This window comes from Trachypithecus francoisi, unplaced genomic scaffold, assembly GCF_009764315.1.
Source record: "Trachypithecus francoisi isolate TF-2019V2 unplaced genomic scaffold, Tfra_2.0 Lachesis_group18, whole genome shotgun sequence".
NCBI lineage: Eukaryota > Metazoa > Chordata > Mammalia > Primates > Cercopithecidae > Trachypithecus > Trachypithecus francoisi.
In genome coordinates this window covers 5,269,646-5,296,762 of record NW_022681463.1, presented here as the reverse complement: position 1 = coordinate 5,296,762, position 27,117 = coordinate 5,269,646, and the positions used below count along the sequence as shown (strand labels likewise).

At 41.6% G+C, this 27,117-nt stretch overlaps 1 long non-coding RNA gene across 1 annotated transcript in view; it reads right to left on the bottom strand.

Annotated features, from left to right (window-relative positions):
• Window positions 1-27,117, bottom strand: part of LOC117063514 — a 75,556-nt gene that overhangs the window by 29,553 nt on the left and 18,886 nt on the right. The window contains exon 2 of the long non-coding RNA XR_004428965.1: window positions 24,963-25,163. This is a non-coding gene — a long non-coding RNA (uncharacterized LOC117063514). The remainder of the gene's footprint in view (window positions 1-24,962; window positions 25,164-27,117) is intronic.

The window sequence follows — 27,117 nt, the reverse complement described above, 5'->3', positions numbered from 1 at the left end:
CATGGGCAAATAATGATATCAAGCCATAAAGCCTCCGGTTACATACAAACTGCATCTAGCATAACAGGATCAAATCACAAAACGAACGGTTCACCCAAAATTGATTGCCACACTTGTAAAATGAGATCTATTTAAAACCTGGAGACTGAAGAAACGCCCATTGAATACCTCCCCATGGTTTCCACAAGGTACTAGGGAAAGAGAGTGCAATGGGAATCTATCCTGACACTAGGTCAGTGGCTGTGACGACTTTCATAGGAACTGCACAATTTACTTGTGCTTTTTCTAAAATTTACTCTTGAATTTAATAGTGATGAAGAATGTAGAGTGCATCAGCAAATTGAGACACTAGCAAGTAAGTGTAGAAAATAAATGACAATGAAATTTTTGGAGGAAACATTTGTATGGGTGTTTGGTCCTCCTATTTTGACCAGTATAACATTGTCAAATTTATGGAGTACCTACAACATTCCAAGTGTTTTCTATTACTCTGCAAGGTAGGCATTGTGGCTACTGCACAGATGAATTAACCAAGGTTCAGAAAAGTAGTCATTTGCTTAAACTTGCAGTCAGTAAGGGTCTGAGCTTTGATTTGAAAGTGATCCTGTGAAGTTTGCTTTAAAAATACCCAGATATAGGAATAAGTATATGAGAGCCAATCTGCTTTTCTCAGGATTACATTCCATAGGATTATCCACTTTATTTATATTGTAATAAGTAGTCTTGCCTATAGTCCTCAAAGAAAAAGAGTAGAAAAATGATAGAAGTCTAATTATTTAAATTAACCAACATATTTGATTTTGTTATGACTTTTGACCTCTTACCAAAAATGGAACAAGCAAAGTTTAAACATGGCTTCAGCCACTTTTCTATCACTGTCTTTTCATCTGATGATCAAATGGCAATGAGCAGGAGATTAAGAGCTCAAATTATGCACAGAGTGAGTTACTCAACTTCATAAGACCCAAATCTGACAGAATCATTATCCCAGAGCTCAATGACAACAGAGTCCTAAGAAGATCCACAGTATATTCTCCAGTTTCTTCTTTATGAGTTCACCATCATCTCCACATTTGACGTTCAATGAGTTCACACACGGTGTGGTTCTCAAGGCCTTCCCATTCTGTTCAACAAGCATTATGAGAGCTCAGCGGCAGAGAATCACAGCGCCTTCAAGAGAGTAGACCAAATAGGGCGAAGGTAACTTTGTCACTAGGCATTCTTTAATGACACGCTATAAATTTCTAAGAAGAATTCTAATAATTCAACACAGGTAACACCAATTTTTTCACATTAACTTAAATGATTCTATTCATAAAGAATTCAGAAATCATTATAATTAAATGTAGTATGATTTAAAGGAACTGAAAATTGGATTATTCTAACTAACCTTGAAAATGCCTTTACAGATGTTAAAAAAGATTGTTTAATTTCTTTTTGGTTTTATTTCTCATGAACGAGTATGCTGAGTTACAATAGCTGCATTTTCCACTTCATAACTAACAAGGAATGCCACTTCATAGAATAAAAAGGGAATAATGAAGGCATAGTGAGAAGTCCCAGGACATCCTACTCAAAAGCTAATCCACCAGCTACTATTAAGGAAACAGTCAATGTGTAATGGGTAACTCAGGATCCAATAGTACTTTTTCCGTTCAGAAGTAGTGGGTGGAAAGTTCCAATGAAGAAATTACCAGGGTTACATTATGCCACAACATTTTGTTCTTCTAAAGAGTCTGTTTTAAAAGCATACTCATATTCCAGGGCTCATTGGTCATGGAATTTCAGACTGGTTTGCTGTTTTCTCTTGATGCCTGAAATACAGGTAATACTTTGCATTTTTAAAATGTATTTCATTCCTATGTTCTGAGAGGAGGCATTGTATCAGAATCTTTTGTGCACTTAGCTAATGATCCATAGTAAGATCTCATTATCAATCAGGTTTGTCAGTATTGAACTTCATAAACAACTGATGGTAATCTTTGCTATGAAAAGTGTAGTACTGAGCTTAGTCACTTATAACCCATGATAATAGAAGAGGTCGCTAGTTCCAGCCTTCAGATAAGGAAGTTAGATCCTAGAAATCTTGAGAAGGTATAAAAGCTGTCTAATATAGCCCATCCATCACTGTTGTCTAATTGGAAATTTCTTCGTGGCCTCATGGGAGTTTGTATTTCAGACACTCCGTAAGTGCCATAGATCAAGTCACTATCGCTAGTTGCTCCTATTGTTAAGTTATTGTATTTATCCCCACTTTATTGTCTGTATGTCAACCCAGAACCAGAGCAGCTTCTGAGGACTTCTGGGATTAGGATGTAGCTTACAAGGATGGGCCTACAATAAAGTGGGGATAAAGATACTTCTTCATATGGATGACCTCAGCCATCATTCGGTTTCTGCCACTGCTGCAAGCTCAAATTCTACCACATAGAGAAAATTTGTGCTAAAGATCAAGAAAACATATCATTGATTCCAATGAGAGGTCTTTACTCTTTTAACGTTTTGGAAACCTTGTTTGAAGAGGTCATCATACATGGATACATCCACTTAATGGAAAAAGAAGAACAAACTAAAAATCATTAGAAATGTAGGACATAAATTCAGAGGGATCTTGAACACAGTACTGCTTTATCAGTCAGTACAGAGATAGAGCTGTTAACATCAGCTTATTAATTGCTGAAAGGAAAGCTGATAGGTCCTTCCCTTATTTTAAAACCTTGAAACTACATCATCATATGAACCTGGAACATTTTAAGATGAATTTGGCTGTCTTATAGCATAAGGAAATAATTGAGTTTGATCTGTAGACCCCATTACTAGGAGAAGGCTACAAGGGGAGCCACACATTTTTTAGGAAGCAGGAATATTGAAAGGAGATTTCAACCATCAGAAGTTGACATCATAGAGCCTGTAACCTCCGTTTTCCATTCCTTGTTGGTGGAGCCTGACTAGTGATAGTCACTGGTCCTCACCAGTTAGAAGATGATGGGAAGCCATTTAAGAAGTAAATTCAACAATGCTTCCAGAAAGTTCAGTTCTGTTCGTCTCCACACATCCTAGAAGGGACTGCCACCCACTCCAGTTGTGGGAATTAAAGGCACAGTGTGTATGAGCTGCCCCCAGCTCTGGTCTGACAGAAGAAAAGCTAATTAGAAGAGAGCTAACTCCATTTAGAGACGTGGAAAAGTTATCCTGGTATTTCTGGCGTGCCCAGAGCTATTAATCTCTTGCCTTTGAAAAGCACTCATGCATTTCCATTTTACACTCACCCTTTTACTGCTGTACCTTAAGAATGTTGATCTACCTTGATCTATTGCTGTCATCCATCAACAGAATAGTAGCAACACACTCATCCAGCTATTGCTCTAAAACCCGCAGATGTCAAGCCCTGAGAGTGGGGGCTCTGGCTACACTTCTAATGTAGAGAGCACCTGTTTATAAGGCATCATGTAAAAGCTATTACCACATTCAGAGACCACAATCCTCACAGAAACATTTTTAGAAGCCTCAGAGCAGGTTGTCTATAAGTGAAAAAAGAAAGTGTGCTCATCAACTTGCATGACAAATGAAAGGCATGTGGCTTTAAAATCAGGGGAGAATGTTTTCAATAACAGCAACAACCAGATTGCTTAGTAAAGATAGCAGGCAGTCATAAGACACTATGAAATCAATTCGCTGGGAACACACAGAGGGCAGCCAGAAAGGAGACTCTGGTCCAGTCTTTTAAGGCACTTCCTCCCTTCCTACCCACATGAACATTATTTTACACACTTGATGCTGATTTGTTTTGCTAAGGGTTTCAAGCTCTAAATTATTGCACTGTTTCTCCTAACCCGTATCCTTGCTTAAATCAGTGGAAATGTAATTGATGCAAAATGGCTTATTCTATTCAAAAGCATGTATTCATCTGAAATTGCTTTGGACCAGAAAATATTATGAGGACAGATTGCCCCAATTTTATTCTTCATGTTCAGGGAACAAGTCATTTGAAGGTTCAGGGGGTGGGGGTTTCTAAGTAATAAAATATCAACACATTGAGGAAAGCTAATTAAACAAAATATGGCTAAAAATCTTTTACTATTAGGGCTATAATTTGAGAGATGATCTTCAAAAGGCATCTGATAATGCTTATTAGATTTTAAAATGTACCACTGATATTCTCACAAAATTTGATAATGGGAAAAATATTAATATGTTACAATGCCAGCATAAACAAATATATGGAATAAAAGTGACCTGGAGAGAATGTACTTGCCTTTGAGAAAGGTGCTCTTGATCTTGGTCAGTAAAGACATGAAACTCAGGAATATGAGGCCATGACACTTCCCTGATGTTGATAGTAAAAAGGTGGTTAACATTAAAGAAACCATGAAGAAGAATCCAAATAAATCAAATGTCATAGGAGCACTGGGGGGTTTTTAACTTTTAAGTCCGGGGTGCATTGCAGGTTTGGTACATGGGGGTCTGTTATGCAGATTATTTCATCACTCAGGTATTAAGCCTCGTACCCTTTAGCTCCTTTTCCTGACCCTCGCCACCCCTCCTCCCCTTTGCTCTTCCATAGGCCCTGGTGCGTGTTGTTTCCCTCTATGTGTCTGTGTGTTCCCAGCATTTAGCTCCCAGTTACAAGTGAGAACAGGAGCACTGAATTTTCATATGCAACAGGTTTGTTTAGATGGTGAAGAAAATCACTCCTCAAAGTGTAACAGCCAATGGGTTCAGCATTGTTATCCTCGGAAATGGGCTAGGATTGAAATTCTCCAAGAGACCTCCGGCTAAAACAACATCCCTCAACCAGATCTCTCAGCCAGCAGCTCCATCGCCAGATAACATTCTTCTCAAGCATATTCAGGAAGCACATTTGGAGGTTGTGACCACCACTGAGGATGAAATGACATCTGAGCTGGCAGGTCCCTGAGCCCCGGTTCTATGCTGGCCCATGAGGAGCAAGAGAAGTAGGAAAAAGCGAATTATTAACCCACAGTATGAGTCACTAAATAATGATAATGCAAAGAATCTTAAAAATCCTTCCTGTGGTTGAAATAACTGGGCAGGTCAAGAACAAGTTGTCAGTACTTATTCTTCCCTCCTACTTCTGAGTTCTTAGTCATTCCTGAAACCTCTGACAAATCTCTCCTCGCTCTAAATGCAGATAATGAAATCTGGTGTTTAGAGCCCATGAAAGCCCCTTTTTCTATTTCATATTTTTGGAAAAAATAATGAACATATTTCAATAGAATCCATGACAAATACAAGCCCATAATAATGTCTCAGGGACACATTGCTAAGGGATTAAATGTAGCTTCATTTATAACATAAAACATACCGTCCCTGTAAAGCGGAGAATTTTCAAAGAAAAGCAACCCAATCCCATCACTACTTTCCTTCCCTGGGCAGAACTTGTTTTCCTTTTCCCCAAGTGCCTTCTCTAGGTTTTTCTTTCCCATACATTGCTTTTTGTAAGGCTGGACATCAAGTAATAAAACTTGCTCTTTCTTTTGAATTAAAAGAAAGTCTAATCCTCGTTTTGATCATTGTATTCGAGTAACAGCATTGCTTCTTTGGACTTCGATGTTGAGGAGAACTGAAGATGTGGATCACATACACGTGAACAGTGCCTGCAGGGGTACCACCTTCCCCCATCCCTGATGCAGCAACAACCAGCCCTTCTGGGTAGAACCCCCAGAGAGCACCAATGTGTAGCTCATTTGAGGCCTGGGCTTAGCAATGTTCACTGTTCAAGAGATTATGTGAATAACAAGTTGAATCCATGTTGTTTTCATAGGGACTAGAGTCCACTGGACAATCTGCAGCTTTGTGGAAGTAGCACACTCTTGTCATTCAGCCAATGCCATCATCTCACAAAGAATTGAAGAAGATAAAAATAAGCAGATGGCCCCATCTATAATGTCATTTACCTTTACAAGAAACGTATAAATCTAGGTTTGAGAAAAAATTAAAGGCAGCTCTCACTCATACCGAAAGATCATCCACTGCCCAAAGGACGGACTTTCATTCCCCCAGAGTAATCGTGATAAATACTCAAAGATCTCACTGTTTGGAGTAAGCACACATCTGTGAAACAATGGTCTGAGCTGGGCAGATCTAACCTGTAATCAGGCTACACACTGAAATAGGGATCTGGTTCATGGTATTAAAGACAACATACCATTTTTTTTGCATTACTAGATGAATGAATGGTTGATTATTTGACCTAAGTTAGCAAGATGATCAATCCAAAAGTGCTGTGTAAACTGTTCTAATAACTAGAAGACAGCTTATACTTATTGTTATCATGGTAATTTTGTAGAATGTTTCATTACATTTTCATTCCAAAAGTTACCAAGAACACACTAGACTTGGATCTTCCTTAAGCAGAACGGTGATTTAAGATTACCCACCCTTTTCTATTCCACCACACCTTTCTCCATGTCAGTGTGTTAGAATTCCCTTTTATCATTTTCTCTCAATCTCATCTTCTCATATTGTCAAAAGGACCATACGAAGTGACCTCATAAACTCATTTAGGCTTAGGTGTCACCAAATAAATGTGTGAGCCCACCTGGTAAGTACGGCTGAGAAGGGATTAGAAAACCTAAGAGGGTAAATGATGTTAAGGATCAATAAGGAGGGGTCCTTAGAAGGGTAAATAATGAGAAGTGGCTGTTCTAGCATCTCGGAAATACATACATACATATATATATATGTAGGTTTGTAGCTCTGTGACATATATATGCATATATATACACATATATGTATATACACATATATACACGTATATACACACATATATATATGGTTGTGGTTCTTCCTGACTTTCCTTAGTATTCTTAGATAAACTGGTTTATTGATTTGTGGGCTGTTTAGTGGAAGCTGCAGTATTTTTAGGTTTTTGGTGATCCAAGTTCCTCAAAACATAAGCCGATAAAGCAGGTAATGGTCATTCCAAAGAATTATACTATGTGACAACAAAAATAGACCATAACTACTAATAACTATCACTACGGCCATTTATTGGGTAGTCACCATGTAATGAGGTTGAAGTGATTTACATATAGGCGGCCCCCTGCCTTGCTATGTGGCAACACAACAAGATAGGAGTCCTATCCCTCACTTCACAGATGAGAAACTGGGCCCTGGAGACTCAGTAAAAGGGTGAAGGCTAATACATGGCTTACAGGTAACTTACTAGAAAGGGCTTCACCCTTTTATTCCACTTCCTAGTCTATAAAACAGATGAATATTTCACCTTGAAAACATTAGGTAGAGAACTTGGGTTCCCGTAGCATAAGTTTTCAATCTATGTGTAATTTATTGGGGTGTGTAGCTCCCAGGCATTCAGGACAGAAAGCGAGGACCTCGGGTTTTAGATTGTGGGTGCTATTGCATGCTGTGGAGAGCTGCATGTAACCATGAGTAAATGCAGACTTAGCAACACCTGTTAGAACCTGGGTGCAGTGGTATCTTTCAACTTGACGTCAGCGGCACTTTAAAAGATTTTGAACAGAAGGGCTCCAGCTGGTCCCGGAGCTGCAGGGTGCCCTTATTAGGATGTGCATCATATAAATATAGATGTGTACATAACACAAATATAGATCCCCCTTACAGTACACTCTGTGCTTGTATTGTTTGCACAGTCATAAAGAGCCTGCTCATTTTCGGAAAGACTGTTTTCCCCCAGGAAATGCAACTTTTTTTTTTTTTTTTTTTTTTTTGCTGTTTCAATTACAATTGGAAAGGAAAACATTTGAAATGAAAAGTTAAAAATAAAACCATCATTTCAAGGGAACAATGAAATGTAAGCTCAATGTACAGTAGCATTCTGGTTTTTTTTTTAATCTTCACCAAATGGTTTAAAAATTAATAATGTTAAACATTTGATGAAATAGGAAAGTAAAATGACATGAGAAACAAACCCAAGTACATTAACTGTCATCTGTTTACCTGTCCTAGAGCTAACATGGAAGGCCGAGAACGTCTGGCAGGAGGCCATGCGATTGCTTACCACAAATAAACCCTGAACTTCTTGAATATCAACCACCCAAATCCAGAACCAACTTACTGTTGCTTTGGCCCAATTCCATGAAACAACTCATTTCCTTGGGACTCCATTAGGAAAAATTAAACTTGCCTCTATTTTTTTAACGCTTTTTATTTTTAGACTACAAAAGTAGTATCTGTTCAATGCAGAAACCTTGGAAAACTCATAAAAACACAAAGATATTCCTAAAACCATCTGATACTCATAATTCCACTCCCCACTGTTGTAATCACCATTAACATTTTGGTATGTTTCTTTCTAGCTACTTTTCTATGTTTCTTTACATATGTCAATTTTTCCTTCCCTGACTGGTGTTTTGCCATGCATGCTGTATGGAGCCTACTTCTTACTTGGCAATATGTTCTAATGTTTTGCCAAGTTTGAAATATCCTTCTATGGCCTGATGTTTATCAATTAAATAGTATTCCAATGCATGAATTCTATTATATGGATTATTACAATGTCTCCGAACCAAATGGTTAATTTTGGAGTCTTCCAGTTATTTTGCCATTTTATCTGTTTACACACACATACACAAATACATAGATGTGTATTATATATTATATATATCATATAATGTATATAAAATTTGCATGCAATCTTTAATAACTGTTGTCAAAGATACCATAAATTACTTACATCTATTTTTCTTTTCTTACTTGTTAATATGACTCTGATTTTGTTCAGTGTGGAAATATCCCAGGCTAAATTATTTCAACTCTTATATCACAAAGTCTGGTCAATACAACGTAAGGAGAAAATAGAGTGGTACTTCCGGGATGGCCCTTTGGAGAGCAGCAGATGTGACTGACCTGTTCCTGTGGTCTTCCATGTTTGTGTTGACCTTTCCTTTTGTCTCACCTGGGACATGGATACAATGGGCACAGGCGGGCAGCCATCTTAGGACCAAGACCTGAAAACCATCGGTCAGGAAGGGCATGGCAGGAAGTGGGAAGGAGACTGGATCCTGACACCATCACAGGGCCATTATGCTAGCCCTGGACGACTTACTTCTAAGTCTCATGTTATGTGACCAAAATCAAGGGGATATAGTCAATAATAATTTAATTGAACATTTTCAAATAACTAGAAGAGTATAATTGAATTGTTTATAACACAAAGGATAAGTGATTGAGAGGACATATACCCAGTTCTCCATGATGTGATGACTGTACCAAAATATCTCACATACCCCATAAATACATACACCTACTACGTACTCACAAAAATTGCTAAATAGACTTCTATTTGATGGAAACCATTTGTTTTTTTAGTTTCTGTTATTGAACACAGAACATCATACTACTTTTCTTTTTTTTTTTTTTTTAAGAGGCAGGATCTTATTCTGTTGCCCAGGCTGTAGTGCAGTGGTGTGATCACAGATCACTGCAGCCTCGACCTCCTGGGCTCAAGCAATTCTCTTGCCTCAGCCTCTTGAGTAGCTGGGACTAGAGGCATTTACCACCACGCCCAGCTAGAACATACTACTATCTAACAGAGTTGCCTCAGTATAAGATCTTAGAAATGAAATTGGGGGTCTCGGGGTATACATATTTTGAAGACATAATATTGTGATTATTATTTTGCTTCCCAGAAAGTTTGTATAAATATGAGCTCTGACCGGCTGTGTGCAAGAGTGTCAGTCAGCCACAACCACTGTTGAGTATTACCCACCCGAACCCAACTCCACAGGAGCAAATACACTGCATCGCTGGTTTTATTTCCCTTTCTTTGCTTACTGGCAATTTTAAGCAGGCTTTGGTTTCAAGTGTTTTGTTGGCCTATTTTTTCCTTCTGTGAATTTGTCATTTATATATTCTATTTGCTGCTTCTTTTAAGTTTAAGAATTGTTAGAAGAAATCACGAAGACAATTGCTGGGTTTGAACTGATGCTTGCAGATTCTGCAGACATTCGTCTTGAGCGAAAGCATCAGGTGAGAGCTCTGAGCGCAGGTGAGCAAAGGCTGGGGAAGCTCCTAAGCCAGGGGAGCTCTCCCAGCTGGTGCTGCACGTGCGCTCCAGAGGGAAGACTCTTGATGCCTCCCATGCTGCTTGGGACCCTTCTTCAAGGATGTTTCCCCCAGGATTCAGAGACCAGAAGCAGGATGACCACACCTCTTTTCTCTCATTCCTGAGGTTCCCAGTGCGTCCGCCTCCTCACATTCCTATGCGTTTGCCTCATCTAGTCCATGACTGGCACCTTTTTTCGTACAGAAAAACTGAAACAGCCATGCAGTTTTCCCCGTTCCCATCTCGGGTTGGGGAAGCTTAATTAGCCAGTGTCAGTAAATGTGCTTTGAGATCCTTAGAAGATGAGTTGAGTGGTCACTCCCCAAGACCTCGGCATCGGTATCACCAAGGTGGCTTTGCAGTAAATGTTAGGGGAAGTATGGAGGGCCATTTGTGTTATGCAGAGGAAGATAAAATGTCCATTACATAATTGAACACGACTGAGACGATCTAATTACCTTGTTTCTCTTGCTTTTTTCAATAGTGCAAAGGAATGGTGATTAGGCAAGAATCCTAAACAGGAGAAACCCAAGTCCGCTCTGAGGTGCGCTGTGTGTGGAGGCTGCTGGGCAGCACCAGCCATACGGTAGTAGTGTACAACAGACCTTCAACACCATCAGCTTATAATAATCACCCGCCTGCTCTGTGCCCAGCCTGGAACCACAGCTGCAGCAAGCCCAGCCATGAGCTTTCAGTGTCTTACCCACATGGAAGGAGCCTGTGTGTCTTGGATGGACGTCTCTCTCGCCCACTTCCTGGCCAGGCTCTTACCTTCTGGTGGACAAATCACTAAGCACGCCCATCCTCAGCCTCAGCAGCAGCCTCTGCCTCACTGTCCAGTTCTATTTCTGCAGTACCTCACCATCCTCATTGGAGATAGCCCTTAAAGAACTTACAAGCAGAACACCACACCAATTCCTAGTGCAGAGAGGGAGGGCCACCTGGAGCGCTTCACTTTTCATTGATCCACCAAGCCCTCCTCCTCCTCCTTCCAATTCAGCTAAGGACCCGCCTCCGAGAAGCCTTTGGAAGGGAAGTCAGCATAATGCCTGTTCTTCTGGAATCCTTATTTTATTTCCTCAGACTGCACTGTCTTAGAATCTTCACACATCCACCCCTCACATCACTCCAGGCTCCTGCCAGTGATAATTTCCATCTCCTCCTTCACTCAGGCTCAGTATCTCCCAATCATCATTGATTCTTCCTTCATCCTTGTTCTCAACTTCTACCTCTGGAATCACAACAATACCGACTTTAAGATTTGAAGGGTCCGTGAGGATGGCTAAGGGCTTAGCTCAATACTCTAATGTTATAGATTAGAAAACCCAAGCCTAGGGAGTGGAAGGGGCTTGTCCACAGGCTCGCCGCAGGAGGGGAGAGGAGTTGTCACTAGAAACACTTTTCAAGAAGGAACGTTTGTCGACTGCTTGTCCAGGGCTCTTTCCATTGTATCATCCTTGCTTCTCAAATGACACAATGCTGACACCGTTATTCTAACTCTGTTCCCAAAATGTCCTCAATCCCAAAATGTCCTATTGGTTGATACCAATTCTTTTAAAACTCTGACCTTGAGTGTGTCACCTGCAGTAGATATTGGACCAGGATAGAATTTAAGCCGTCATTGTGGGTCCTCTTCTATTTGCTCACCCACCCTCCCCACAACTACCCTTCCAGCCTCTGGTAGCCATCCCTGTACCCTCCATCTCTATGAGTTCAATTGTTTTAAAGTTTAGCTTTTACAAATGAGTGAGAACATGTGATGTGTGTCTTTCTGTGCCTGGTTTATTTCACTTAACATGATGTCTTCTATTTCCTTCCCAGTTGTTGCCAATGACAGGCTCTCATTCTTTTTTATGGCTGAATAGTACTCCATTGTGTATATATACCACATTTTCTCTATCCATTTGTCTGCTGGTGGACGCTTAAGTTGCTTCTGAATCTTTGCTATTGCAAATAGTGCTGCAATAAACAAGAAAGTGTAGATCTCTCTTCCATATGCTGATTTCTTTTGGGCATATACCCAGCAGTGAGACTGCTGGATCTAAGGGTAGCTCTGTTTTTAGTTTTTTGAGGCGTGTCCATATTGTTCTCCAAAGTGGCTGTACTAATTTACATTCCCACCAACCACGTACAAGGGTCCCTTTAGTGTTCTGAAGACATCTCCCTGCAGCAAGGACCTTGTGTGCCTTGTGCAACACAGATCTTATCTCTGTAACTGGATTCTATGCTCTTGGAGAGCAAGGACAGATGTGTTTCCCTTTACACTACCTTATGAAAAGAAGACATGCCGTGAACATCCCTCAGCGGTGGCACTGGTCTTTAACACAATCCTAGATGCTATGCTTTTCTCCTCCCTTGCATTTTTCCAGAATGCTTTGAACACAATGGACAGATAGCTTGTTCTCTGAGCACTTTATTTTGGTATTATTCTTAAAATGTATTTTCATTCCTGTCTTTAGAAAATTAAATAAGTGTGATAGCCATGGAATGATCAAGCGACTCAGACCCATTAACCAATGATCCAGGTGATGCCACCAGTGACAGCATTGACTACTTCCTAGGGAACATGTCCTGCGTTGGGGATGTCTCCACCGCCAACAGCTGCAGAGCTAACATACATCCCGATGTTGATGTCTGGCGGTTCATATTCCTTCTGCTTTCCCAAGACAGTTTTCTTTTCTCACCATCACTTTACTCTCCCACGAGAACCCAGGCAGAGATGGGAAAAACATGTCCTTTCCTGGTGACTTTGTTCGTTGAAAAAGTTAAAGCACAATTTTCTTTACAAAGAAGTTGTAGGATGAGAAGGGCAGATTCCTTTCTTCTTGTTCTTTCTGCTTGTACAGTTCTGTGCAGAGGGCTCCCTGCATACCCCCAGCACTCCTACTCAAGGAGCTGCAATCCACTCAACACACAATTCCTTGAGAGTCTGCATGTTTCCAAACTGGTGCATGGCACCAGGAAATAAATACGAATGAACAAACAATGTCTGCCCTCCAGAGTGCACTGTAATAGAAGCAGTGAGGTGTTCACATGTTATTGTACTGTCCTGAAATAAATGCCGTAGGAATAAGGCCAAGTCCCAGCCTCGTCACACATGAAGAAACAACAGAATCACTCAGGGGAACTTAGGAAATGCTTCTTGGAGGAGATGATGGTCAGCCTGGTTTTTAAGGATGAGTGGGGGGTCACCCATGGAATGTAAAGGGGGGACAAAGGAGGTGCTTTTGTAAAGACAGAGTTATGAGGAGGGAATGGGGAGCAGTGGGTCTATCCAGAGCATCAGTGCTAATCACAGAGATGGGACTCTGCAGAGACAGAGGGAAGGGTGCCTGGACTTAACCTGCGGGCAAGGAAGAGCCCTGGGATGTTCTAAGTGGAAGTAAGGAGATGATATTTGCATTATTTAAAACACCCATGGCCACAGGATGGAGGATGGATTTAGGGAAGTGAGACTGTGGCCAGAAGACCTTGTGTGGCCTGAGCAAAGAGAAAAGAGGACCTGGTCATGGCCAAAGTCACAGAAACACAGAAATATTGACAGATGATCCCCAACTTTATGATGGCTTGATGTCTTCTTAACTGTACTATGGTGCCAGAGTGATAGGCAGTCAGTAGAAACCACAGTTCCAGTGCCCGTACAGCTACACTGTATTTCACTTTTGATACAGTATTGAATAAATCACACGATATATCCAACATGTTATTATAAAATGGGTTTTGTATTAGATGATTTTACCCAACTGTAGGCTAATGGAAGTGTCCAGGCATGTCTAAGTTAGGTTAGGCTAAGCTGCAATATTCGGTAGGTTAGGTGTGTTCAATGCATTATTGACACGGTTTTTTCAGCTTACGATGGGTTTATCAGGATGTAATTCTACTGTAAGTTGAGGAGTCGCTGTATAATTGGAGCTAAGTAGTGTTACAAGACTATATATATAATATCAGTCTGATATGTTCTTCTGGGTTGATGGACTACTGGGATGTTTTGTAAACATCTGTAGCAGGGAATTGATTGAGAAATTAATTTACATTTGCGTTTCCCTGTTACAGGTATAACTTTAAGGTGCTTTTCTCTCCCCTGGCCCAAGAATCCTTTGTGTTCTGAGTGTGGACTCCCTGGTTGGAGGAGTTTCAATAATGACTTTTCATTTCTAGGTCAGTTGGGAAGTAACCAAGAGAACCTTCACTCTTCATGGGACCTGGGAGCATGTGTTGCTTGAAGAAAGTGGGATCAAAGTGGCCTTGGCCACAGTCATGGAGGCGGGAGGAAAGGAGTGGAGGTAAAAGTTTCTGGCAAGCTTGAGGTCTGCATTCCTCTAATGCCAGCAGCCTGGAAGGGGAGAGGCCCACTGATGAGCCATCCTGCAGAGCACATTGGTGCAAATAGATGCGAGTATGCGAGCAGCCCCGAAAACAATGGCCTCAGGAATCCCTAGGAGAGATGCGTCCCATGCCTGTGTTTGGTGCTCAAGAAGTGAAACCTCCTGCTTGGTGGGGAACAGTGACCCTGTCCTTGGTCATGTGGGCTTGAGCAAGAAGCAACTCTGTGGCAACCAAGAGGAGCTAAGAGATGCCCCTCTCCTTGCTGCCAGGGCATCCCTGGCTTCAACTACACAACTTATGTGGTGGAGCCACTCCATGCACCAGGGTCCCTGAGGCATTGCCCCTCCCCACCGTGGAATTATTGCGTCTCCCCCTCCCCCCGGTGTATTATATCATCATAGAACAGCCTTAATGCCCTACCCAGATAAACTGAGTGAGAAAGGCGAAGGCACAACCCCACAATGTTTTCAGCTCCTGGATCCCAGGTCTGTGCAAAAACAGAATCTATAACCAAGACTCTAAGACTCTGGGAAACAAGTCTGAGATCCCAGGAGCCAAGAAAGTGCCTGAGTGTCAGTTCCAGAATCTGTCAGAAACAGCTCCGAGCTCTCAACCATAATCAGCATGGGCAACTTTGGAACCCTAACCGGTAGCTTCTCTCTCTTATTTATTCTTTTCTCCAATACATCAGCAGCCCTCCAATGTTGAGTGGGGACAGCAAGAGGTTCTATGAGAAGAAGGACATTCAGATGTATCCATAGAGGACTTTTCACCAGTACTCATGTCTCTCCTGGATCCTCAGGCCACTGTGCTTTTCAAAGTCATGATGCTTTCATTGTGCCCTAAGCTTTGGAAACTGCTGTGGATCAGGACTCTTTACATTCTCTAGAGATCTCACCATCGGCTTTCTTATTCTTGGCTCTTCCCAGTGTCCTTTTGGAGAATGTCAACCCTGGGGACTGGAAAGGGAAGGCAATGTTGTTTGGGAGCTAAGCCAAGGCTGCAGATTCGGTGTGAAGCCTGGCCCTGCCATGACCGGTGCACAACATGAGGTGAGTTCCATAATCCTGGTCACTTCAATTTCCTCATGTGTGAAATGGTTAAGTTCTTCCTTCATAGGTTTGTTGTCAGGAAAAATGAGATACTGCATGAGAAGCTCTTATTCCAATGTGTGGCCCCCCGTGTAGAAGATGCGGGTAAGCAGTCATCAGTCCTGAGGGCAGGCTGCCCTGTGTGGTGGAGACACTCCATGCACCAGGGTCCCTGAGGCATTGCCCCTCCCCACCGTGGAATTATTGCATCCCCCCTCGCGTCGGTGCATTATATCATCATAGAACAGCCTTAGTGCCCTACCCAGGGAAACCGAGTGAGAAAGGAGAAGGCACAACCCCACAATGTTTTCAGCTCCTGGATCCCAGGTCTGTGTAAAAACAGAATCTATAACGAAGACTCTAAGACTCAGGGAAACAGGTCTGAGATCCCAGGAGCCAGGAAGGTGCCTGAGTATCAGTTCCAGAATTTGTCAGAAACAGCTCCGAGCTCTCAGGGCCAGCCATCGCTGAGATCTCTGAGGCAGGGGGCTGCTTCCTGGCATCGTTGAGTTTCATTCTGTTTCTCAGAAGGACAGTGTGTTTTGCTTGGAGTTTGTTTCCATGTTTGCAGGCCAGGAGCTCTGCCACAGATTTTCTGAGAAGTTAAGTGAATGCTCCTTCCGTCAATCTGAAATTGTTTGGTGGGTGAGTCGTTTCCCTACCCGCCCCTCCCCCTCAACGCTTTGCTCCTTTTTTTCTTTATTAAAGCTGACAAATGGGGAAGAAAATGAAAAAGAAAAGAACAAATCTAGTATCACAAGATGTTGGGAAAATAGCTTCTATTTATAGCCTGGTACATTTCAGAGATGTAAACACCTCTGCTAATCGCTGCCCCTGCAGAAGGCCCTGGGGATTACTGAACGGCCCTGGAGAGCTGGCAGCCGTGCACAGCAGTGCAGTGAGGGCTAACAGGGCTAATTGTGCTCCCAGTTTTTTTCAGAAACAGTGGGAAAAAAGCTCTGTGCCCCGCCCCCACCCATGGAACAGCAGAGGGCCACGAGGGCCTCCATCCCCTCTCAGAGGAAGCAGAATCTTGGCCCGCAGGATAAATTTCAGCAGCATGTGCACGGGGATGGCCTGGCCAAAGCACCTCCAACTGGACAAATCTAGCCAACAAGGTAACAGCAGAAAGTCTTGCTTTGAGTGGCAGCGTTACCACACGTTAACTGTGTAATGTGGATCAGGTCCTTTAGCAAACATGAGGCTCAGTTTGCTTATCCGTAAACTGGAACAATTACAGCTTCTGCAGAGGATAGCATGAGATTTCAGTGAAAATAGAGTAAGTGAAGAACTGCCAGACTTCTCAGTGTATCAGCCACAATTTCTGTTATCCAATCCAAAGTTTCTAGACATGGAAAGAAACAGTAAACTCTGACTTACGATCAAGCAAAAAAGCATTCTCTACAAAGAGAGCCCTGAGATGATTCAGATGCTGAATTTAGGAAGACAAGACTTTAAAACAACTATTACAAGTATGTTCAAAAATTTACAGGAAAATATGGTTATCATAAGTGAACAACTGGAGAATCTCACCAAGGAAATGGAAACAATAAAACAAGAACCAAGTGCAAATTCTAGAACTGAAAGTGCAACATTGGAACTGAAAAATTCACCGATGGGCCAATCAACAGACCAGATACTGCAGAAAAAAACATAAGTAAGCTTGAAAAAAAATCAATGGAAATTATCCATGCTGGAAAAAAGTAAAACATATGTATTTTAAACAAACAGAGCCTTTGTGGCTGCTGAAACAATATCATACAGCCTAACATACATGAAATTTGAGTCTGAAAAGAAAAAAAGAGGAGATGGAGCAAAATTTTTTTCATAGCAGCCAAAATTTTTTAAATTTTGGTAAAAAGCCAACCTACAGATCTAAGAAACTCATTAACCCCAAACAATATAAATTTTAAAAATCACACCTGGGCACATAATGGTGATCATGCTGCAAATAAAATGACAACCTTAAAATCAACCTGAGAGAAGAGATGCATTCCCTCCAGGAGACAGTGCTATGACTGATGGCAGAGGCCGGGGGACCAGGCCTCACGATGGAAGGCACTGGAAGAAGAAAAGTGTCAACCCAGAATTCGATGTCCAGTGAAAATATCTTTCAAAAGGAAGACATCTGCAGATAGGCAAAACATGAGAGAATTCATCACCATCAGACTTTCTCAAAGAAAACAGCTCCAGCTGAAGCAAGGTTGGACCAGATGAAAACCGGGAGGTTTGGAGAGGAATGAAGAGTCCCAGAAATGCATCTGCAGCTTTTCATCTTAGGAGACTGAAATGGATCTAATGAGCCCAGCATTTCCTTGATTTCCTGGAATAGGTTTTTTGCAAAAGGCAAAAACAAGTGAGACTCAGCCCCATTTCTAAGGCAAGCCCAGTGGAGTCATTGCCTTTAAATGCTAGCCACAAAGTATGGTCAGCTTCATTTGTACAATGCCCAGGGCATCCAATGAAGAGGAGAAACCTTCATCTCTGCTTCATAGGCTGAACTGACATTCTGTGGACATTGATTCCACCTGGCCTCCACTGGAAAACAAATGTACCCTACATCCTTACCCAGAGAAAAGTCCTCTGCATGCTTCTCTTGTGCAAGAGGGGTTGTTCAGGATTACCCAGGAATGGGGTGTCCTGGCATGACAGAAGAATTGGATGCAGCAATTGCAGATTCAGACAGAATACTGCTTAAACAATAAAGAAAAGTCATCAATTGTATATTTATATCAATGGCTTAAAATTGACCATTGAAAATCTTGCTTAATCAAAACAGACACTGCAAGAGTCAGTACCTACACCAGATTTCACGTCAAAGAAGGTCGTTTTTGTCACAGTAAGCATGGATCTGTTTGCATTAGGGAGAAAGCTCCTCTTAAAAAATAAGAACAATGATGTAATAGAGAAAAACAAAACTTGATTGAACCTTTCCATAATGTATGCATAGAGCAAAACATCACATTGTACTCCATAAATATAGTCATTATTTGTCAATTTAAAAAATTATTAAAACACCTGACATATACTCTTTGATGGATGTAGGATGTTGATTAAGCCTAATGGACTTAGAGTCCTTTCCATGTCAAGCTTCTTGTGACATACGCTAGGATTCATCCTCCTTGACAAAAACCAATAAAAAACAAAAAATAAAAAACATCTCCCCACCCAAGATACAGAAGTTTTTAGGTAAAAACTCCACAGGGTGGAGGCAGCCATCTAATGTCCACTGCTGGGCTTCCCCAGAGGAAGCAGCATAGCACTCTTGGTGAGGACAATGACGCAGAGAGTGAGGTGGGGTCTGCTGGCTGGGGAGGCCCACTCTCCAGGGCTGCACTCCCAGCCCTGCCAAGCAGACTTCTGACTCAGGCTCAGTCTTTCCAGGCACACACTACCACTAAATTCACTCACTGATAAAAATATTCATTTTGTGCCCATTGTATACCAGGAGAGCTTATAGCTCCAGGGACAGGATAGTGAGCAGGACATGGTCCCCGAGACATTGGGGAGACAGCAAGTGGAGGTACAGATGAGTTCCCCCAAATCTACCACACGCTGTTCCCTGTAGACAGCCGCCCAGACACAGTATTGTGTGTTACACCTAGAGGGGCCATAATCCAATTGGGCCTAGAAAAGTTCTGCAGATAGAGCAGCACCTCCAGGGAGACTTGCAGGACATTTAGGAATAAATGAAGTGGCAAAAGACACTGTCATTTCCATCTGTGGCCAAAATCAAGGTATAGAGAAAGGTCATCATTAAATCCTACAGATTTTCTGCAATTGCTTCCAACTTGTGAAAGAAGTTCACGTTTTGTACTTTGGGGAGGTACTAGGTGTAAACATCTGGGCAGCTTTTAATGCTAAGGCCTGATGCAATAATGAGTGAGTCATAATGTTTTACAAATACAGAGCTAAGACCACAATTCTTCCCAAATGTCCTTATTCATATGGAAAAATAAATATTTGTTTAATTTTTTTGGTTCAACAATTAGAGACATGACTTGAGAATAGAGAAATCTGATGACAAATATTTTTTTTCTGGCACTCGATGTGATCATCAGTGGCATGAACGTATTAATATTTAAAGTGTCATTGTATAGAATCATGCTTTCATTCTCATGATGTGATTACCAACTTGGTTCCAATCATTAGGGCTTGGAGAGTTGACTCAAGAACAATTGAGCAACCTCCAAATCCTGCTTCGTTTCTCAGCTGCTGCCTAAAGGATCACACTGTTTCTCCAGTGTGTTGTAAGGACTCAAATCTACTGACATGCAAAATCTCCAACAGAGACCAATGCTTTAAAACTTCACATCTTACGGGCAATGCGGTCTGAGAGTGCATATTCTCAACGTGCTCTTTGTGGAGAGGAGAGAGGGGAGAGGATGAGGGCCCAGAAAGGAATAAGCAGGGTACAGACAGGTGGGTTGGGGATTCGGAAAGCGGATTTTATTCTTTTAAAATGTGTCCTCGCATCAGCCAGGATTGGGGGGCTGAGATGGCAGCCTGGACTTGGATGACACCACGCACACGCTTACTCCTTCACTCCCCGTATTTTGGGCTTCACATCAAACCTCACTCTCCTCACTGCACAGACAGCCTCTGACTCACGATGATTTACAATTTTTCAACTTCACAGTGGCGTGAAACCATTGCAACTTTGACATAATGCACAGTATTCAATACATCACGTGAGATAGTCAAGACTTCTTATAAAGCAGGCTTTGTGTGAGATGATTTTGCCCAACTGTAGGCTATTGTAAGTGTTCTGAGCATGTTTAAAGTAAGCTAGATTATGAGGGTGGTTAGGTTAGGTGTATTAAATGCATTTTTGACTTACAATATTTTCCACTTATGATGGGTTTATCAGATTGTAACATCATTGTAAGTCAAGGGGTATCTGTATTCTAAATGCAGCATGGAAATAGCAAAAAGATGACAGTTAGGCTTACAAAAAAGAATTGAATGCCCCCAATCTCTCACACTTTCAAGTATTACAAAGTACTGAAGTTCTCAATAAAGAAAGCCATTAATATCCAAATATTCATGACAAGTAACATTACCGTGGCATGATTCGGCCCCTGTCCCAATGAATACACAGAGTATATACGCAAGCAATTTGTAAGCAAGAAAAACACAAATGTCACTAACAAACATTTAAGAAAATACTTGACCTCAATTCACATTAAAGCAATGAGGTATGTATCATCTTTTACCTATAACATCAGAAAAGCTGAGAGAGCCGGGCGCGGTGGCTCAAGCCTGTAATCCCAGCACTTTGGGAGGCTGAGATGGGCGGATCACGAGGTCAGGAGATCAAGACCATCCTGGCGAACACGGTGAAACCCCGTCTCTACTAAAAATACAAAAAACTAGCCGGGCGAGGCGGCGGGCGCCTGTAGTCCCAGCTACTCGGGAGGCTGAGGCAGGAGAATGGCGTAAACCCGGGAGGCGGAGCTTGCAGTGAGCTGAGATCCGGCCACTGCACTCCAGTCCGGGCGACAGAGCGAGACTCCGCCTCAAAAAAAAAAAAAAAAAAAAAAGAAAAGCTGAGAGAACGAGGAGAGAGTTTGCCTACCATTGGAAAACTCCTACACAGTTCTGTATGTCTGAAGACTGCACCCTTTTTGGAAAGAAATCTGACAATGCATATTAAAAGCCTGAAAAACAGTCATACAGTTTTATCCATTAATTCTACTCTTGGGAATCTATCCTAAAGAAATAACCTAAAATTCAGAAAAGGCATTAGGCAAAAATATTTCCATTACTGCATGGTTTATCATAATGAAAACTTCAAAACAACTTTCCTATCCAACATCAAAGAGATAGTTAATCCAAACAGTACAATCCAGGGGTGATATTCAAAATAATTCCTGGCTGTATTTCATAAAGCATGGCATGGTCAATTGGAACAAATGCCAGCCCATCAGCATGGACACCAGCCTGACTGCCACACAGATGTGCACTGACACAGATGTGCACTGAGAAAGTACCAGACTTGTGCAACCACACCTTGAATGTGCTTCAAAAAGCCACGGAAATGTTTATGAGGGTTTCCTAGAAAATGGGGAAATACTTATTATATGTAAATATATATTTGAAAAGAGCCAAAGACTGGTGGAACTATAATAAAATGCTAACCATGGTCATCTCTGAATCTTGGGATAATAGATTTTTTGTTCTTTATGGTTGATTTCATATTTATAATCAGAAAAAAATTGAAATTGTTTCAGCAGCATAGTTCTAAATGTTCAAATGTCTTCACTTATCTGCCCAGGACTTCCATGGGATACCATCTTTCAGCCTAACAGGAGTGCATGTTAATTGATTTTTCATGCCCATCTGTAGAACAGTCTGGAAAACATTATCCACAGTTAAAATAATTAAGAGAGTGATTGCACTTTTGTGCTTTATCAGATAATATTTCCCCCCACTGTTTTGTTAACATTTAAAGATTTTAAAATTATATTTAGGAGATAAATCTAACTTTCGTAAATTAAAATGTTTACGGAAATAAACATGGATTCACATGCAGTTGTAACAAACAACAGAGAGAGAGCCCATGTCCTTTCTATTCATTTTACCCCAATGTTAACTTCTTTCAAAACCATAGTACAATATTACAACAAGGATGCTAACAGTGAGACAATCCACCTGTCTTATGCAGATTTCCCCAGCTTTACTTGTACTCTGTGTGTGTGTGTGTGTGTGTGTATTAATTGTATACAGCTTTATCACGTCTATATTTGTATACCCATGACCGTAGTCAAGACACAAAGCTGCTCCACACCACGGGGATCCCCTGGGCTAACTTGCTTCTGACGCTCAAATTCCAAGCCATATAACCTATCATTAGCCAACTTGTGTCCTCACCTCTGCAGTGCGTAATTAACATTCTATGTTCTCCTATTACAGTCAGGGCTTGTGAAATCTCTGATATCTAACATCCTAAAACACGGAAAGTATTATTAAAGAAAAAAATTAGTGGAAGTGCAGGGATATAACTTTTCTCCATGGCTGTAACCACACACAGTGGGAAAGATGCTGAATCTACGAGGATGCTCCTCCATCTACCAGCTGGTTAGACTTGAACAGGGTGCTTTGGTCAGGATACTCTCCTTATCAAAGAAACTAAAGGGGTTTTTATTTTAGTGCCCATTGTAACAGGCCTAGTTTCACAAAATTATTTAAGTAGAATAAATAGTCCCTGCAGTGCTCTAAAGAGTTCAATTCGGTGTCCGTTTATCCACACCAGAGTGTCAGTACTCCCTAATATGCAAGTAGCCTTCTCTAGAAAGAAAGATAAACTAAATCCTCAAACTTCCCCTACCACTTTGGACCAAGTTTCCTACCACTTTGGACCAGGAGTGTGCTGGCCATAGCCATTGGTGTTGGGCAGGGAAGTCAGCAGTTGGGCCACAGATTATCATACAGAACTTCCTGAGCAAGCAACAGGTGCACAACCCCCGGAACTGAAAGATGAAACCAAAGTGCAAACCGTCCTTAGAAGTCAGTAAGCTGGGGGCCAGACCAGACACGGGACTGGCCAGAGAGGCTCATGTGTCATTAGAAGGTGACCTTCATCATCCGAGGATATTAGCCCTGTCCTTTCTGGAGTTTCAGATTTAGTGATAACCCCAGAAGCCACTGCCCACAGTCAGATGAGTGTCACTTAATGGACTGTTGTTGACCATGAATGTTGTAATGAACACACTTGGCTGTAGGAAAATATAGGAGTGCCCATTCAAGAAACAGCTGCACATACGAAACAGGCAGCCTAGCCATCTCTAGTAGATCACAGGCTAATCAGCACTTTTGAAAACAAAATAAAAGTAATTGGTAGGAATATGAGTATGAATCATCTCATAGAAAGCACCTTCCAAACTGCTAGAAAATGCCCCAACACAGAGAGCTTAGGGAATCCCCAGTGCCCGTTGCTGCTAGAGTGTATAATGGTGGTGTCTTTGGGTGGTCTACTAGTTTACTTGGGCTGCTGTAGCAGAATACCACAGATTGGGTGGCTTTAAAACCAAAATTTATTTTCTCATGGTTCTGGAGTTCAAGGTGCTAGCATGGCTGGCTTCTAGTGAGGACACTCTTCCAGGTTTGCAGAGAGCCACCTTCTTGCTGTGTCCTCACATCGTCTTTTCTCCAGGCTTGTGCATCTCTGATGTCTCTTCCTCTTCTTTGCAAGGACACCAGTACTACTGGATTGGAGCTCCATTCTTATGGTTTCATTAACCTCAATCACCTCCTTAGAGACCCTACCTCCAAATACAGTCACACCAGGGTCAGGGCTTCAGTATATGAATGTAGGAGGGTACGATTCGGTCCATAACAAGGGCCTTTGAAAACTACAGGTTCTAATTAAATTTCAAAAGTCATTCAGGTACCATCTTAAAAGACCAAGTTCTTTTCTCACACGTAGAGGTCCCAGTTCTGGAAGAAAGGACTCTGGTGTTCAGAACAGCACAGAAAGCAGCGAGGCCTGGAGGTGTGCAGGCTGAGGGGATGCTTAAGTGGGAGCTGAAAGGTGAGCACCCAGGGATGCCTTCCAACTTCCAGCCCTATGTCCCACCCTGACAACCCTCTCTAGCCTCACACCGCCTTTCCCCCCAGGAGTCAGACTAGAAGTGGACAGTGTTGGAGGTGTTAGTAAACCTGTACATGTTCCATTAATACATGTGGAAATATTTCCTTAACCTCACTCTTCCCTTTCTTCCTTCTCCCACCAAAATGCCACTAGAATTTTTGCTTATATGAGTTTCATCTACAAAGGACTCCCAGAATTTCCACCACATGTCAAACGTGATTATTGGCTGACCTCATTGACAACTTCAGATTTCTGGAAATTAAGAGAGAGGAAGGTTGAATCAAGGGGTATCTTAGGCAATATGTTTTGGGTGAAGAACCAATAAAATCAGAACAAAATAGTTGCCAAATTTGGATATTGGGATTTATGGGAGTCTTCTCCTCTCCTCCCCTTCCCTCCCTTGCCCTCCTCTCTCTTGCTCTCCTCTCCCCTCCCCTCCTCTTCCCTTCCCTCCTCTCCTTACCTGCTGCCCCCATGGCCAAGTATACAGCTCTTCTGAGATACTTTTGATGTGCTTCATAAATGTTTCTTTCTTATCTATGGCCCCTGCAACTATGTGAACTTCTTTAGGACAGGAATTTGGTCTTAGATATTTTTCTATTACCTTAAATATCTCAACCACCTGCAACAGCTTAGGCCATGTAGTCAGCATACCACAAAAATTTTACTTAGAATTAAACAAATTATTAAAGAGGTAAAGCTAGTTTTCCTTTAATGATGCAGATCAAAAACTGGCAAACTTAATGCAAGGGAAACTCTTTTCTAAACTCAAACCATCACTGAATAGGCCCTAATGTAATACAATAGTCATTAAGCACCTACTTACTATAGACAAGGCACTGTTAAGTACTCGATGAAACAAACACAAATGAGTTTGAAGTATAAGAAATCAAAGAGGTACCTGGATATTTGTGCTCCATGTAAGGCATTGGCCTTGAAATCGGTGTTTAAATGGAACATTCCCAAAGCTTCGGCACATGTATGGCAGCCCCAACATGGTGCCTACCAAGAATCAGGGCACACATGAGGAAGTCAGGCCATTCCTTCCTTCTCATCCTTTCCTCAATGAGAGGGACTGGTGCTTCTGAGTTGAAGATTCTATCTGAAAATGAAGAGAATCAGGCTTTGATATCTGTAGCATGTGAACACAGGATGGCCGTTATTAGTTTACTATCCAGTGTCCACCTTCCCACCCACTTCTGCTTAAAGATGCCGTATGAATTGTTATCCCATTATCCTCCCCTGCTCCATGGGCTGTGGGGAAGGCTGACACTACATGGTGTCAGGGGTGACCAAGGCAGCATCTTTCCTTCCCTGGCCACAGCATCTGGTCGTTTGACATAAATCATCTGATCAGGGTTCCTCTCAAGATTGTTGCTTAGGAAAATGCCCTCTCTCTGTGGATTGTCCCGAATCCTTCCTAGCAAACAAGGGACCCAGCTTTCAGACGAAGCATGACTGCACAAGGCAGGTCTTGATGACATCATCTGGCCTCTGAACCAATGAACTCTGACATCTGCCCTACTCTGTACTTTCAGCTACATGAGATTTTTAAAAAATCATCTTTTTTGCTTAAGCAGTTTGATTTGGGTTATCTGTTATTTGTAAAGAATCCTAACTAATAGGCACACCATAGAAGAAGGAAAGGCCCAGAAAATTTAAATCATCTTGGATAATTTCTTTGGGAATCCTAGTCTTTTGGTCAGGACATAGGTGTTTGCTTACAGGCCTCAACTTGAGATGTTCATGCCAGTGCAGAATGGAAAGGACTTGACATCTAAAGAAGAACTTAATGGTCTGGCACTTATCGTTGGCCTTGGGAAGTCACGTTTTCATTTTGACCCTCAGGCTCGTCACCTGCAGAACAGGAGACACGGTGTGTCCCTGGAGTTCCTGTGAGACACCAATCAATCCAATCATGAATGTGGTGGGCTTGTTCAGAGTATAAAGTGGATATTAACAACATTTCGACCCGAGCCAATATACACTTCAGTGGAATAATGGGTGATAAAACCATCTTACCCATTTATGTGGAATCACTGGTCTACTTGGCAGAGGATCAACAACTCTGCAAAACTTCCAAAACAAGCTAGAGCTGTGGCCAGAGATACAAGTTTACTTCTCACTCCTTCAACACAGGGCTGAGGTGCTAACCCAGCCAAAACACATCTTCGGAATGGGACTGAACACTCCCCTGCCCTAACGATTGCCCCTCTAAGTATTTTTTAATCTCAAATATTAAAAAAAAAAAAAAAAAACAGTCAAAGATTATAACCACATTATGCAATCCAGCGTCTAAGTACCATAAGAAGAAATTAAAATTCTCCTTTTTTGGAGGTATGTTCCCATCTGGTAAACATCTCAGGAATAGTAAGCATAGAGTCCACAGAGAAGAATTTAAAAGATGTGAAATGCATCAACTGTGTGTTTTCTACAAACTTGGCATTTGACGTCTCTTGTCCTCAATGTCTGGTCTTACTTCATCACTGATGCCAAATGTTTAACTCAGAAAGATAAGATTCAAGAAGATGATAAGGGCTGCTCTGTTCCTCTAACGCAGGAACATTTATTTTTGCCTCAAAGGAGCTTACAACATATTCAGAAAGGGGAGAGTGTACTCCCTGCTGTCCCTAGGAAGATCACATAAAACTAAATCACACAGACATTAAAGTAATAAATCTTTCTTTGTGTGGAACCCAAACTAATCACAGGAGTAAGACCCCAAGGGGAAGGCAGGGTGAGATGGAGGAGAGGAGAGAAGGAAGAAAGAGGAGGTTTGATGAAGGACGTTAATTTTTCTCCTTAAAAACAACAAAAAACCTATAAACCGCTGTTCTCTCCATCAGTCATTCATTACTGGCCATGAGAGTCTATCCTAAGGTGTGTCCCTTGGGTGAAACTGCCTCAAACTAAACATTGCATGGCTAAGATAACAGACATGCAGAAGTAAAAGATAAAACTGAAACGAGATCTCACAAATATTGGCAGCAATCTTTCCCAAAAGTGAAAATAAAATGAGAATAAAGAATTTTAATTACTTCATATATAGCTTATAT